At 57.3% G+C, this 15,138-nt stretch overlaps 1 protein-coding gene across 6 annotated transcripts in view; it reads left to right on the plus strand.

Annotated features, from left to right (window-relative positions):
• The first annotated feature begins 1,476 nt into the window (after positions 1-1,476).
• SEMA4G (semaphorin 4G) overlaps positions 1,477-15,138 on the plus strand; it is a 36,010-nt gene continuing 22,348 nt past the window's right edge. The window contains exon 1 of one of the 6 annotated variants that reach the window (XM_019486037.2): positions 1,477-2,370. The gene's annotated coding sequence lies outside the window, so the exon portion shown is untranslated. Of the gene's footprint in view, positions 2,371-2,710; positions 2,787-2,810; positions 3,285-9,964; positions 11,909-11,941; positions 13,456-15,138 lie in introns of those variants that run through there. The other 5 variants (XM_019486032.2, XM_019486039.2, XM_019486033.2 and 2 more) reach the window with 5 other exon arrangements.

Below are 15,138 nucleotides of genomic sequence, written 5' to 3' on the forward strand. Positions count from 1 at the left end.
TCCTGCTACAGGGGCAGAGTTCACGGATGTGGCAATCGGAGGGCAGGGCTTCCTCGTTCCAGCAAATCCCTTGGCTGCAGACGGGAAAAGCAGCTCCTCCAGCTCGCAGGGACCGGGGCGGCTGCCAGCTGAGTCGGCACAATTAGGGCAGAGCGGAGGAGAGAGGCAGAGGGAAACCAGGCTTGCAAAGGGGGACGTCCCTCCCGCTCCCTGCAGCTAAACTGGCTGTTCCCAATCTGCCCCACAGCGGAGCTGGTGCAGTGCAGAGGACGCTTGGCACCTGCACCCGCACGGCTTGGACCCGGGTTGCTGACATCTGACCTTCCCCCGGGGCCTGAATGCTGCCTCGGATCCCTTTCCACCGGGTGGGAGCCCCCCCAAAACACCAGGGGCCCTTAGTGCCCCGGCTCCTGCCACGAGGAGGATGGGGGAGAGGGCTGAGACCAGCTGGTCCCAAGACCCGACTCCTGCTTTGGGCTGCAGAGGGAGGGGAAAAGTTCCCCGTCCCTGCCCTGGCTTTTCCCAGCCCTAGCGTGACTGACCCGAGCCTGTGAGTGCGACACGCCAGCTAGACGTGCAAAACCCCAAAGCAAATCTGCTGCCCCCAATAAGGAGGCGGGAGGCGGGGGCTGCGGCTGAAGGCCAGCACTTGTGGCCTGGGTCAGGTGAAGTCCACAAGCATTTTGCCACTGGCCGCTGCGGCCCTGGAGCCCGAGACCTGATGAAACGCAGCGGGGCCGGGGTGCTGCAGCCGAGGCGATGCTCGGCGGGGACGATGCATGGGTCTTTGCTCACGTGCCCACGGGCCAGGCATGGGGATTTGCAACGCAGACATGTCTCGATCCATCGCAGCCTTGTTTTGTTTTGTTCAGTCATTTCTGATTCCACCGCTGATTTCTGCGAGCGCCCCACGGCCGGTGCAATCACAGGACGTTTCTGGTCCTCCATGTCCTGGTCTGGGCTGTTTGCCCTACCCTGGGAAATACCTGAACCCATCGAGAGGGAGAGAGTGCTTTTAATAGGCTAGAATATGCCTGTTTAACAAAACCCCCACCCCTGCCCCTGTCCGAGGCCTGTTTCATGGCCCCAAAACCCATTGCCCCTTTGCCTTTCTAAATGGCTTGCTTCACAGCTACGCAGCAGTTTAGGACAGGACGTAGGATTCGGCGGATGCTGCATTGGTGATGGGGCAACACCCGGAGCCATGGTGGGCACCAGCCGGAGAGAGAGGATGGGAGGTGGATAGTCGCCCTTACCGGCATCGAGGAGCAAATGCAAACGCCCCGTGGCTCCTGCCCTGAGCCCGTCGGCTAGGGCTGAATCATCCCGTTTGACCTGGTTAATGTTTGGATCTGCCATCTCGAGCTCCGGCACCGGGATAAACACGCCGCGTGTAGGTGTCTGATTTCCTGGCTTGCAGCGGAGTGGGCGGGAGAGGAGGGGAGATGCTTATTTTCCAAGAGGGAAAGGAACGGGAGCTCGGGGAGGTGGCGTGCGGATGCCCAGGCTGACGGCCAGGGAGGCTCCCTTCCTTCCTCCGAGGGTGGCCGGGGGCACGAGCACCCCTCGCCCCTGGCCCTTCAGGCTGTGCTGGAGGGCCAGGCTGGGTGCCAGCACCTTCACCCCCTGGCCTGGGTCAGATGAGCATTTTGCCACTGGCTTCTGCAGGTCTGCAGCTTCCCCTCCATCTCGAACCAAGATCCAAAGTGTTTTAAAGCTCTCCAAGCAGGTGGGGAAGGCGTTCGCCCTATACCCCCCATCGAAGCCCCAACCGTACCCCCGGGCAAGGCGCTGTTGGGTCACAAGAGGTGGACAAGGCTCCTGTTTCTCCGTGGAACGACACCGAGCAACCCCGTGGGACGACTCCCCAAGCCTAACTAGCCCCCGCTAAATACATTCGCCGCGGCCAGAGACCTCTGTCTCTCCTCCGGCAATCAATGGGACAGCTCGAGAGACGAGGAAACAAAACCCACGCGTGGCCAAGGCTTCAGCCGGGTGCATAAAGACGACCTGTCCCTACGCAAACGGACCCGGCCGACCCAGCGTGGAGGATGCCCGCAGGAGGCCACGCCGGCGCCTCGCCTCCATCGGCGGGATGCGTCGGAGCGTCGTGCGGAGCAAAACAGGCTGGCAGAGCAGAGGGCCGCGAAGCCTGCCACTTGGGATGAAAGGAGGGATCGGAGCTAGTTGGAAAGCCTGGAGGAGGAAGTAAACACAGGAATGAAACCAGCAGCTGATCCTGAACTGGGAGGAGCCGCAAATTCCACCGAGGACAAAGAAATGCTGCGAAGGGCCCAGGAGAGCGACTCGTACCTGCCCCCGGTGCCGAGCAAGACTCCGGCTAAGGTGAAGGCACGAATGGCCGGGCAGGTGGGCCCTTCGCGGTGCTGGGGGGGGGCCGCACCTTGCTGGGGGTGCCGCACCGGGGAGGCGGAGGTGGTAGCCCCACGGCTCCCGGACAGCGGTGGCCAGACCGGGGTGCTCGCAGCGTGCGGGGGCCGCTCTGGGCACGAGGCCGTTCGGCGCAGGTGACCGGGTGCCCAAAGGTGGGCAAACCTGCCGGGCACGGGGGACCGGGTGGTGCAGGAGGGGATGCTCTGAGCATCCTTGCCTTGCACTGAGCGTGCAGGTGGGGGGGCTGAGCTGCCTCGGGCATCCTCGGGGGTGGTCGCGGTCCCTCCTCCGGCCGCAGCCCGGCTCCCCGCCCCTCTCCCGGGCAGGGGCCGGCAGGTGGCAGCGCGGAGCTCCGCTCCTCGGCCGCCGACCGCCTCCGGCTGCAGCTGCAGGTGAGCGCTGGGGACCCGGGCTGCATCCCCCCTTTGGGCATCCCCCCTTTGCATTTTCAAGCCCGCCCTAGGGACATCCAGCCCCGAAGGGACCGGGGAGGGGGGCGGCTTTCCCACCTGCCCCCTGCTTTGCTGCCTTCTGTTTTGGGTCCAAATTCAAGACCCCCCCAGGCTGAACTCTTCTGGACTTTGAGCGGGAGGACAGGGGCTACCGCCTCCTGGGTTGCTGCCGGGTCCCCGTGGGCAGCTCCACGTTCAGCCAGCGGGTCCCTGCTCGTCTCCGCCTGGAGAAAGAGGCCCCGCTCGAATGCACCTCTCGCATTTCGATGCTGGAGGCTCGCAGCGCTCGTGTTGTGGCAACTCGGACATTTTTCTTTGTGGCTTTGGGCTCAGCGTCTTTATTCCCCCTGCTCCTTTCGGGAGCGTTGGCGGGCTCTGGTCGCCGTGAGGTTGATTCTGCAACTTTGGCAGGTCGAAGGGAACAAGCAGGAGCTTTCGGTAAGATCGCTGCGTCGCCTGGGTCACGTTCGCTTCCTCTGTCGCCGCGTGCGAGTAGGCGATCCTAGCAGGGCAGCTGGCCTTCGGGGCTCGGGGGGTTTAAAATCCTGGAGGGTTTGCAGAGAGGGGCTGGCAGCCTCTCGGGGAGGCAGGTCGGACGCCCCGTGGGGACGGCGGTAATATTGTGCCTGGCTTTCGGAGGTGGTAGGTGGCAGTGGCTGCGTGGGAAGGGGTGGCACAGAGCCCCCGAGTACCGGCGTGGGCATCGGCGCGCGTGTCGGGAGAGGAGACATCCTTTTCTCCCCCTCTGGAAACCGGAGCGGCGGGGTGGCAGGGACCGCGGGGCGGTTTGCCCTTCCCCTCGTGCCGGAGTCTGTGCAAAGGCTCACCCTGGGGATGACTAATTGCCATGATCAGTGTGCAAAGGTGAAAGCTGTCTGTCTCCTTCCGGCGGCCGGCCGGCCTCTCCGTGGATTTGGGATCCTCTCCTCTCTTGCTGGTTTTACCAGCCACATGGGACCCGGTTTCTCTTCTCTTTGTGCCCACCGATCACAACCACACGCTCCAAATCCAGAGAGGAGCCGGGGGTAGGACGATGCCCAGAAAGCCTCTCTCAGACTCAGCCTTGTGCTGTGTTTTCCCACTGAGAAAATTTCTGATTTCTCTTTTTAAATGGCCAAAGGGCTCACGGCGAGAAAGGGAGCGGGACTGACTTTCATATAGGCCCTACACAAACGCAGCTGAGCACGCGCGGGGAGCTTCTCGGGACGCAAAGGGCCGGGCAGGGGTTTAAAAAAAAAAATGCAAATCTTGGCCTTTTGTCATATTCGACTGGAAAGTGGGGTGAAAAGGGGACAGCACCTTTAATAGGACCCAAAAGTTAAATGGTGAGTGGGAGTGAATAAACACAGCTCGCTAAATGTCAAGCCCAAAAACAGAAAAATGCTTTTATTGCTGTTTGCGCTGGATTTGTTTAAAGAGATGGTTTATCTTTAAATAAATAAAAAAGAAAACAGGCCTGCCTTGCGGCTAAATCACTGGGCCGTGACGGGGGAGCTGGCGTCATTTCCAGGGCTCCTGCGTGCCTCGCGTGTCGCTCTGTTTTCCCACCTGTAAAATGGGGCTAATACTTCCCTACCTTGCAGGGATGAACCCGTTCCTATCGGCGAGGTGCTCAGGGGAGGGATTACGTGGGTGGTAGAAGCAGACAAACACAGTAAAGAAATATCTTTGAAACCCAAACCTCGCTGCCTGGAGGAAACGGGGAGAAAAAACGAGTTCCCAGCAAACACAAGGCTGACTTCATTGCCCGTCATTGTTCGAGCCCAGCGAAATGTAACACGAGCAGAAGTAGCGACAACAAACGAAAGGGCAGAAGGAGCTGAAATGCTGGGGAATTTGCTAACCTCTTGGGCAGGAAATTAGCTTGGAAACCGGGCTGCGAGGAGCCCCTTTAAACCGGAGCTCTGCTTCGCCCGAGCTAATTGCTAAAATGAGTCTTCTCTCGGGGAAACAAAGGACTGGAGCCACAAAGCCTTTTAAGGCTGAGCCGTGGATCGCGTACAGTGTGTTATGACAAACGCCGCCGCAGTGTTTGAAAGGAAAGACGAATGCCGGCTTGTCGGGCAACTTTGCCTTGGCCCCGGGGGTCAGGAGCTAATGCCCGAGCAGACCGGGAGAGGAAGCCCCCCTCCAGCCTGGCGCTTCTGCGCTGGCTTGAAACGGCAAAAACCTCCGGTTTGAAACTCCTGGTGATTATATTCGCCCCTTTCCACGTGCTGGCCCGGGGTGCAGACCGTGGCCCCCGTGGGTGGGCCGCCTCCGCGTGCTGACGTCAGGATAGTTATGCCCTTCTCCTTAGGTGCTAAGCTCGTAGGCTTGTCCTCTTGGCAGGGAGGACACAAGCTAAATAGTCCTCCGGTGCCTTCCTGCAGCTCCTCACACGTGCCCCGAAGGCAGGTGGGTTCTCCCGAAGGACCGGGCCACGTGGGCTTAGACGTGGGAGGGACGCGTGGCTTCACTGGTAAGACCCAGTTGCTTGAGCGTGGATCCGTAGGGGTGGCGGGTTGTGCCAGGACACACCACCCAGCTGAGCCCGATGTGCATCGTGACACCAGAAGGGAAGAGCAACCGGCATGTTTGGAGGGAGGAAACGCTCGGTTTTCTGCTGCTGCGATAGCCCCGCGTTGCTCCCGATGCCTGGTCGGAGCGGGAGGCCCCTGGCAGCAGCGGTCAGAAAGGCAAGCTCAATGTTAGGGATGGTGAAGAAGGGAATTGGGAATGATACAGAAAGCATCATCGTGCCCCTTTATACATCCGTGGTTTGCATGGGGTCGGACACGTGCTCGGAGGAAAGGGGCATCGGACCACATGGCCCAGCTCAGGGGTGGTCCTTTGCCCTCGGTCCGGCTCTGTTGGGGTTTCGGAGGCTGCTGGGGCAGACCCCACAAATCTCCTCCTGTCTGCATGGAAATTGCACACGATCCTGGCTGATCACAGGCCCGCGGCCCTGAACGGCGCCCTGCAGTGGGAAGGTGGTTTGCAGCGAGAGCGGTGGGACAGGAGCCGGGTCAGCTTGGCCTGTCGTCCCCTGGCCTGGGGGAAAGGGATGAGCTCTCCAGCCGGTATGGAGAGAGGGACCCGCTCTGCACCTCCCTGCCTCTTTCAGCCTGGAGCTGCTTTTGGGGTCTGTTATACCCCCCGGGGGTGACTGGGCTCGTTACCAAGTGTGGGGTGGGGTGGGCTGGCTGGCAGGAGGGAGGCTGCGGGCAATTTGGGGAGCTGGAGGGCACCAGAGCCCGGGCTGGGGGGCTATAAGTTCCCTTGAAACCCAGACTGCCCTGGGTTTAGCAAAGTCTCGTTCCTTTGCACTCCAGGACTGGGAAATCTCCCTCGAGTTGCCCAGGGCAGCTAACGGAGCGGGTTTGCAGGTCGGGATCTTGTCCTCCGAGCCCGGCCGAATGCATCCTGCTTTCCCCGTCCGTGTTGGCTGGAGGACGTCGTGCCTGCCAGGCCAGGGGCAGCATTAGCCTGAAAAGAATAGAAAGGCTCACGTCTCCCTGCTTCGGCATGAGACGTGCCAAGTGTTAGCTCAGCTTTTGGCCTGAGAGCCGTTTCAAAGCCTTGCTCGGTCCCCTCCGGTTGACTGCTGGCGAACGCTGGAGAGCCCAGGTTCTCCGTGGAGTCTGGGTCTGATTCATCTTGGCCACTTTGAGCCGTTCGCTTTCCCTTTTCAAGGTTTATTTCCTTGCTGTCGTGAAAGCGTAGGAGCCCGTCTTGTTTCCCTAGCTCCTGCCGAGCGTTTTGTGGAATAACGTGACTCCAGGAGCAGCAGCTTTGAGAGACACGGGATGCTGGAGCCTGGCGGTGAGGAGGAGACTGTGGCCCTTTGCCCATTAGGACTGACCAGGGTTTGCTCCTTTCAGAGAGCAAAGAGATCCCCTCTGGGCTCTGCGCCGATGATTACCGTATTTACTCACGTACCACGCGCACCAAAAATAAGAGCGCACGTCTTCAAGGAGGAAACTGCTTCTGACCAGGTTGGTGAAAAGGAAGACGATCTTCTTTTCATTCTGCCTTTTCAAAACCTGGTGCGTGCCTCATTGGGAGGCGTGGATGCAAATGCACGTCGAGGAGTAGGGTGGAAGAGACCGCCATCGGTCGTCTAGTCCGACCCCCAATCGATGGGTGGGATCGCGTGCGATTTACCTGTTGCTTTTTGGGAGGGACACTGCTAGCTGAGATCTCTGTGTATATATAAGGGCAGATATTTTAAAAAGTTGCCAAACACTCAACTCCCCTGTATTTCTGTGGGAGCGAGGCCTTTCGCTGCGGCGTCCTTCTGCACGGGCTGCTTAATTGACCTCTCATCGCAGGCGGCCCAGCCTCTCTGTCTGCTCTTCCAGGCTTCACGCGGGGAGGAGGAAGGGGCAGATGTAGCGGGAGATAGTCCGGGTGTTTTGTTTCCTTGCCTTCTCCTGCCACGCTCCGCTTTGATCCCGCGGCGCCCTCCCTTCCGGAGGGGGGTCCCGCTTGGCGTTGCAAACCAGCTGCCAGCGACACGCGGAGAGGAGCATCCAGTCCTCGTCCCCCTCTCCTTGAAATGCCAGAGCTGCCACCTCCCTCCAGTCCCTGGCTGATTTTAATCGGAGGCTTGGACCGCCTCCAAAGGGATCTGAGGAGGGATGGTCTGCCTCGGGGTCTGGCTTTCCTGTCTCAGGGAAGTGTTCGAGACTTCAAAGGGTCTCCCCGGCCCCCCCCCCCCAAATGGGACAAAGGCAAAATCTCCAGCTTTCTTGAATCGAACATCTCCGGAAAAAGAAACCAAACTCATTTTGGTTTGGGTCAAGTGAAACGGTCTTAACTGGACCACAGCACGGCCTGGATTGGAGCAAGTGGCATCCTTGTGCCCGTCTGCACCACCCTTTCGGCGGTGGGACGTCGGCAGCGCCCTCGTCCCCCCTGCTTTACCTGTGGCAGGTGAGGCTGGGCGAGCGCTGGTCTGGGATGGTTTGGACAGGGCTGATCCTGCCTCCCGCCGACGTGACCTCCCCATGATTTTGCTTCCAAAATCCCACTCCAGCAACTTGGACCGTTTTCTGTCGCGACGGCTCGTTCGTCCAAGCCAGCTTTCTGCCCCGCAAACCCTCCAGACCCTGCTTTGCTTTGTGGAAGATCTCTGCTGCCCTGTGGCTTTAGTCTCGTCTGGGCAGATCTCTGATGTGAGAGATGCCCCGGCTCTTCTTTCAGCTCGGGCGTGCATTTCAAAGGCCCTTCAGACCTGAACTCCCAGCATTTATGGACCTGCTGGCTATGCAGCGTGGCAGGAGCAGCGGGCCATATACGAGAAGCAAAGCATTGTGCATTAAAGTCCTCAGAGAGAGTTTTTCCATGTTAGTCTCAAGTCAGACAAGGCACGCCAGCACCAAAGGGTGCAGACAGACGTGACAATCAAACCCGTCCAAAATGCGCCTGGTCGGGCACCGTTCCCGACGGCGTGTGCAGGGCTGTGGCTCCGACATCGGGGGTGGTTGGCTTGCGGCTGGGGGTGTTTTCATTTTCCTGCTTTCCCTCCTCTCTTAAACTTGTGTTCAGCAAACTTCAGGAGATTGCAGATGGCTGGGATCTGCAGTGTGCTGGGCGGGGCTTGCTTGGACCCATGCTTTTTTGGATCCTGGGGGTTTGTGGGGGCACAATGTGGGGCTGCGGTCGAGTAGGCAGTGAGGACACAGCTGCCGATTAGACTTTGACTGACCAAGTGGCGCGAGGAGGGTCATGGATAAAAAGTGCCAACATAAGGCTAAAAAAACCCTGTGGGCAGTAGAGTTCTGGTTGCATCCCAGAGCAGCCAGGTTGTGGCTGGGTGGGACAGTGCAGTGTGGGATGTCTGGAGGACCGTCTCCAGTGCTTGTTGTAACCAGCTCAAATGGGGACTTGATGTTCCAAGAAAGCTTCTGAACCACTCCAGGTGGATTTAAGTTGGTTTTAACAAGCTCGTATGTCTGTCTGAGTCCATCTGGAGTGCATTTCGACTGTTCTAGGTGTTGTGTGTGTGCCTGCCCTTGGAGACCAACTCGTTCAGAGGGGCATAAGCTTTCATGGGCAGTAACCTACTCCGTGAACCGGTAACCTCGTTAAATATGTTCAATTGCTCGAGTGTTGTAGATGGTCCGTGAGTCCATCGCCGGGCATCCTGGTGTCTGCGTGTGATGGGATTGTGCGAGTAAGGACAGTAGTTTACTCTTTCCCATCTTCCCCAGCCTCAGTCAATGCACGGGACAGGGTGGTGCATGGGGAAGGAGTCTGAGATCTGAGCCCTCTGCATTGCTGTTTGCAAGAGTCGAGAGCTGGGGGATTCAGGAGAGGCGAGCCTTGTCCTGGGAACGGGAGTCCACCCTGCCTCTACCCTGAGCAATGCCAGGCGAATCGCTTCCACCCAGCTGGTTGCAGGCGGCTGCCAGGTGTGCATTTGTTATCTGCTGAGGTTTGATATCAGCCGACACCTGGAGCCACTTAGGAGTCCAGAGCTCTCCCAGGTGCAGGCGGATAGCATTGGAGCTGTGCTCTCAGGACTTCAGCAAATCAAGCCCTGGGGGGGTCAGCTCCCCCAAAACCAGTGGAGGCTTCTGCTAACTTTGGCTTAGCTCTCGTTCTGAATGGATAGTTAAGAACACAAGAGATTTATGAAGTCCGAGGGGGTGATGGGGAAAGCACGGTGAGGAAGCCCAGAGGAAATGACTCATCGCAGCCCGATGACTGCAAGCTCCCGGGGCTGCACCTTGGACGAGCAGGGTGAAAGGAAAGGGTGAATTGCTCCTCAGCCCTGGACCGGGGCAGGGCTCGTGGGTATCAGCGACAGGAGATGGGGTCTGGTCATGGGAAGGCTCGGCTTGGTTGGCTTTTCCCCAGCTCTGTTTGCAAAGGCTCCAGAGGGCTGGTATTCTTGTCCGCTTCAAATGCATCCTCCCTGGTCCTGCATCTCCTGCTGTGCCTGTCTTGGACTTCGTTTGTGCTCTTCCGCACGCGTAGCACGCAGCAGAGATGCACACATAACTCGTGCGTTGTGGAGGATAAGGACTGTTCACGCGTCGGAGCGGGAGAGACATGAGAGGGCCCCACAGCCTCTCCGGGGAGCAAAATCGTGTGTTGTTGGTGCACGGAGCTGAGCAGAGCGGGACCGGTGACCCCTCACCCTTCCGCTGGCCGGGGACCCCAGAGGAGGTGGCAGGGCCTGCAAAGGTCGCACCTTGCTCTGCAAATCTGCATGCAATTAGAACGCCTTGAACCGTGGTGCTGACTCGTTAATGGGCAGTGTCTGCGTCAGATGCTGCATCCGGCATTCATGGGGGAGGTCGTTAAGGCACTTTTGAGTGGCGCTTTCCCGAGCTGATGACTCTTTTATTTATGTCGAAGCCTTCAGCCTTTCTCCATGAAAACCGTGCCCCGCACAGGTGCCGTCGGGGGATGGATCCGTCTGCCATACAGGGCAGCCGATGGATCATGTGCTGCAGCTTTGGGACTCCTTCTTGGCTTGTCTTTTGAGCTTAAATACAATTTAAAGCCTGGCAGATGGTTCCTGGTTCAGACAAGCCCCTGAGACGTCCCCGAGCTGATTCTTGCCTGTGTAGATATTGCTGTTTCTTGGTTTTATAGCTTGTGCAGGCTTGGCTGGATGAATTCGGTACTCTAAAGCCATCTTCCCCTGTCCAAAATCCCTTCTACTGGCCAGGTGGCATGGGGGAGTCTCTGAAATGAAGTGCTTTCTACCTGAGAGGAGCCATCCGCACAGTTGCCCGCTGCCCACGTGATCCCTGTAGTTTAAGATGATTGGGGAACAACGAGTGCGACTGGGAAAAGCAGCTGGTTTGAGTCTGGCCTTGGGGTTGAAGGCACTGGATGCAGCTCCAAGGGACTGGTGCACACTGCCTCAGTTTCCCACCTGCACGTGCGAATGGTGCAGCCTTTATCTCATCTCTTTGTTGATCCGGATGGGGAGACTCACCCCACGTATCTAGATCATGTCTAGCTCCATTCGAACGCTGTTTTCTGAGATCTCTGCCAACACATTCATACAAGGACCTAGCAATAGGGTGTGGGTCCTCAGGGCTCATAGGAAAGAAGAAGCAGCTTGTAATGCACTGAGTACTGCTGAAACTATGTTCAGTGCAGGCCACATTGGATCTTCCAGCTAGGGTTGCCTTGATGGGAACCACTTCAAAGCTGAGTGCAAGTTTCCTTGTCCACAATTAGCATTTCCTGTTCTGGCCTGGTGCAGGGGGCTGGACCCGATGATCATCCAAGGTCTCTTCCAGCCTTGCAATCTATGAATAAGATGCAGGGAAAATTGAGGTCCTTTTAGTTTTTATAAGTCTGGAAGACATTTTAGTTTGCTTCTAGGTTTCTTACCTTTCTAGTTAGGATAAGCGAAAGGGGACTTGCTCTCTTTTGAGTCCCTGAAAAGAAACGACATCTCTTACTATACACAGTGCAAGACTTGAATGACTTGTATCATGACATATCACACGGAGAGGGAAATCCGTTGACAAAGATTGCATGTTTACTGTTTCTTCACCAAAGACCGTGGCTTAGCCTGGGGGAATATTTTTAGTCGAAGGCATTCCCATGCGTCTGAATCCTGTTCTCTGGTTAATCAGCGTTGGGGGACTGTTCTGATTGAATTACTTTCTACTGGATTAAATGAAATGAGTTTCATCAGCTGGAATGGGAGGAGTGGGGGGATTTCTAAATGCGCTCGATGGCAGGAAGAGACTTCAGTGTTGGACGCAAGTGCCGGCTAATGCTTGATTGGAACTTCTCTGAAGTGTCGAGTGTGTCGTTGGCACACAAGCTGGTTTTGCAATGCTTTTGAGCTGCCTGAATATCTTGGCATGCTTTCAAGCCACACAATCTAATGTAGATTCGATACCGGTGCCAAAGGTGGAGAGGGGGCAGGCTTAGCAGTGCCCGCAGTGCGGTGGGAAGAAGCGCTGCTTCTGGTTGGAGTTGAGCTCCAGGTTCGGGAGAGCTCCTGAGTTGGAAAGCATTGGAAGGAGAGTCCTGAGCCTGGGGCCCACTCCACGGGATCGAACGCCTTTCCTGCCCCGGGGGAGATGATTTTCACGAAGGTGAGAGGGACCCTAAGGTTGTCTTGGCCGTCAAAAGAGATTCCTTAAGATTAACAAGGCTGTGGAGAGTTGGCAGGTGTTGCTCTGAGGCACGCAGAGTGTTTTCTCCGGTGGTATCTGGTTGCTGTTGATAGCCCGGCTGCTGGGGGCTGGGCGTTTTGGAAAGCTGACGCTAACAAGCCGTCTTCCAGGTGACGCAGAAAAAATAGCTCAGATCTGCGTGTGGTGCTGAAAGCTCAGAAAGGTTCGTTGTCGTCGGGCCGTGCACCAGCTGGTCTGATTAAGTCGGTTCAACTTTGTGAAGCTCGTTCTTGAGAGAGATCTTAGATCCTAGGGCTGGAAGGGACCTGCGGAGATAACATCTAGTCCAACCCCCTGCCTGAGGCAGGATCAGCCCTGTTCAAACCAGCCCGGATAAATTCATCGTCCAAACTCTTAGCTAACCGACCCGGTCAACCCTGACGGAGCACAAGCCATCACAGCTGAACTTGCCACAGGAAAAGCAGCGAAGTGCAGAAGCCTGGGAGGTCCCCACAGCAGAGCACGGGCATCGCTACGCCGAGGGCAGCCCCCACCAGTGTCCGTCCAGCCTCCCCTTGGACCCTGCAGGGATGGGGAGTCCACTCTTGCCCTGGGCATCTCTCCCACTGCCTCTCTGCTCTAATGGCGACATTTTTTTTCCACTTTCCAACCACAACAGGTAGAGACACCATACATTATCCCCACTGCCCGAGGTCTCGACCAGAGCCTGGTCTCCTGTATTTATAGTGAGCCCCCCCCCCCCTCCATCTCATGCTGCTGCTTCTCTCTCGCTCTGGAGATGCTCATTTCCACTTGTTTCGCTTGCCAAGCTGACACCTCGGCACTTCGCTTCTTGTGATCTCCGTCTCACGAGGGAGTTCTCACTTTGACATTCGTCCTTAGGGTTTTCAGCTGCTGTTTTCACACTCATCCTGCTCGTTAGTGTGTGGGGGTTTTTTTTTCTTTTTCTCTTTCTTATTGGGTCATCCAGGAGTCACGAGGCCCCTTTCTCCTGCACTGCTCTTCAGCACCATAGCTTGCTATAGCTTGGTCTGGCTACACATGTGAGGGACCTGGGAGTCAAAACCAAGCAGTCGGAAAATGATATCTGTATTTGTAGTTCAGTTCAGGCCACAGCTGAGGGTTTTTTTGGTGGGGAGAGATGCCAGTGGGTCTCCATGCGTGGTCTGCGTACACGAGGGATGGGTGATGTCTGCACCCTTAGGCTGGTAACCCAGTACCGCTCGCCCCAAGCCGAGCCAGCCCTCTGTTATGAAACCGTGGGGAGAACCGCTTGTGAGAACTGGGACATGCCAGCAGGCGAGGTCCAGACTTAAGACAGTTAATCTTTAAATCTAAGTGGACTGTGTTCAGGGCAGACCGTGTCCTCGGGAGGGAGGAAAGCTGGATTTTGACCTGCAGTGGATGGTAGGAGGCTCAAACTTCCCACTGGGGCATAGCTCCTTCCTGGCTGGAGCAGCTCGGCAACCCCCCGGGGAAATCAGCAGTGCTTCATGATGTACCAGGTGAGCGGGGGCTACGTGTGGCTGCATCGAGGGGTAGCCACGGATGTCACGGGCTTCCTGACTCTGTCCTGAAACTGTGTCCCCAAGCATAAGTGCAGAGACCCCATAACGTTCACGAGCACCTGGCGTTACTCGAGCTGCGCTCGTACCCATCTTCTCCGGAGATGCTGGGGAAGAGATTATATTCCCGGACTCCTGAACGTTTTCCCAACCAGGGTCTCTCTGCGCAAGGGGCTGCGTTTCCACGGGCTGCCGTTGCCCTGATCTTCCCAACCGCAGCGGTGTAGAAACGTGGGCCCACAAGCAGGGACCGGTGTTTGGGAGCAGATTTCCTCTTAAAGCTTGACACCGTTAAACTTACAGCACAGGCCTCCTGACTTCTACCAGCTGACGCCCCCCGTCAGCCTGTTTTTTTTCCCCCCAGGCTTGGTTTTTCAATCCTCGCTTCGGATTTAAAAGCTGTTTTAAAAGAATAAATACAGCTAGACGCCGAGCCGAAAGCCCGTGTCTCTGCCGGCGGGGGGAGATCTTGGTACGTTTGCAAAAGGTGCAAACTTCTCACCTCGCCCTTCTCTGAGTGGAGCAAAAGGTGGGATCTGGGGGCGCAGTCGGGGGAGACGGGGGCCCGTTCTGCCTCCCTGAAGAGCTCCTGTCTGCAGGAAGGGACCAGGGCACGTTGTCAGACCTCTTACAAAAGCCAGCGAGACGCCGATGTTCATCAAGCTGCTTCTGGACGACAGGCGGAGGCACAAAAGCCAATCCCCACCACGGTGTCCACAGCCATGGGGCAGGTCTGCTGCTCCTACCGACCCTTTTCCCTCCTGCGCTAACGAGGCGCCTTCGCTCCACGCAGCCTGCGCCCTTAGTGCATCGCTTTCCCGGGGGCAAGGGCGAGGGTGATGCGTGGGGCTGTGTCAGGGGTGACCGTACCATATTGCTCAGAGGTCGGGCACGGGGTTTGTCTGGACTGGTTTGCACAGGGTTATCCTGCACGTCCTTTCCAGCCCCACGGCTCTGATTCTGCGATCAGGCTGGGTGAGGATTTAGTTGTAGTGGCATGGATCAGGGTGATGGGCACCTACTGGGAAGAAGATGGAGGCACGGAAGTGGGAGAAGGACCAGTGGCTGGGTAGTCATCCTCCTAGCTTGCCAGGCCAGCACGTCTACAACGTGCCCTCTTTCTGCTGCTGCCTGCGACCAGCTCTCCCCAGGCCTCTGCCAGGAGGATCCTCTGCCAGCAGCAGGATTTACTGTATTGTCTCGTATACAACATGCGCCGGCATATAGTCCGCACCTTGTTTCTGAAAGGCAGAACGAAGAAGGAAAGACCTTTCCTTGTAAGAAGTCATTGAGTCGTAGCGGCGAGGGAGCTGGGCCTGCTCATTGCTCCATTTCCAGTGAATCGGAGCAGATTTTGGTTTTGTTTGCAGCCAGGAAGAGGCAGAGTCTGCTCGCGCAGTATCTCTCCCCTATAATGCACGCTGCTATTTCCACCACCTGGGTTTTGGGGGAAAAGGTGTGTGTTGTGTGCAAGACGATACGCTATTTTACCCTCTCTCCCCTGGGGAAGGAAAACCGTGTTGCCGATTGCGACAGGTCGAGGATGATTTCACTTCCCATGCTCGTAAAAAATAAAATCCCAGGGTTCCTCCCTCGTGTCCTGGTAACAGATTAACCAGCATT

The sequence above is a fragment of the Alligator mississippiensis genome, chromosome 6, assembly GCF_030867095.1.
Source record: "Alligator mississippiensis isolate rAllMis1 chromosome 6, rAllMis1, whole genome shotgun sequence".
NCBI lineage: Eukaryota > Metazoa > Chordata > Crocodylia > Alligatoridae > Alligator > Alligator mississippiensis.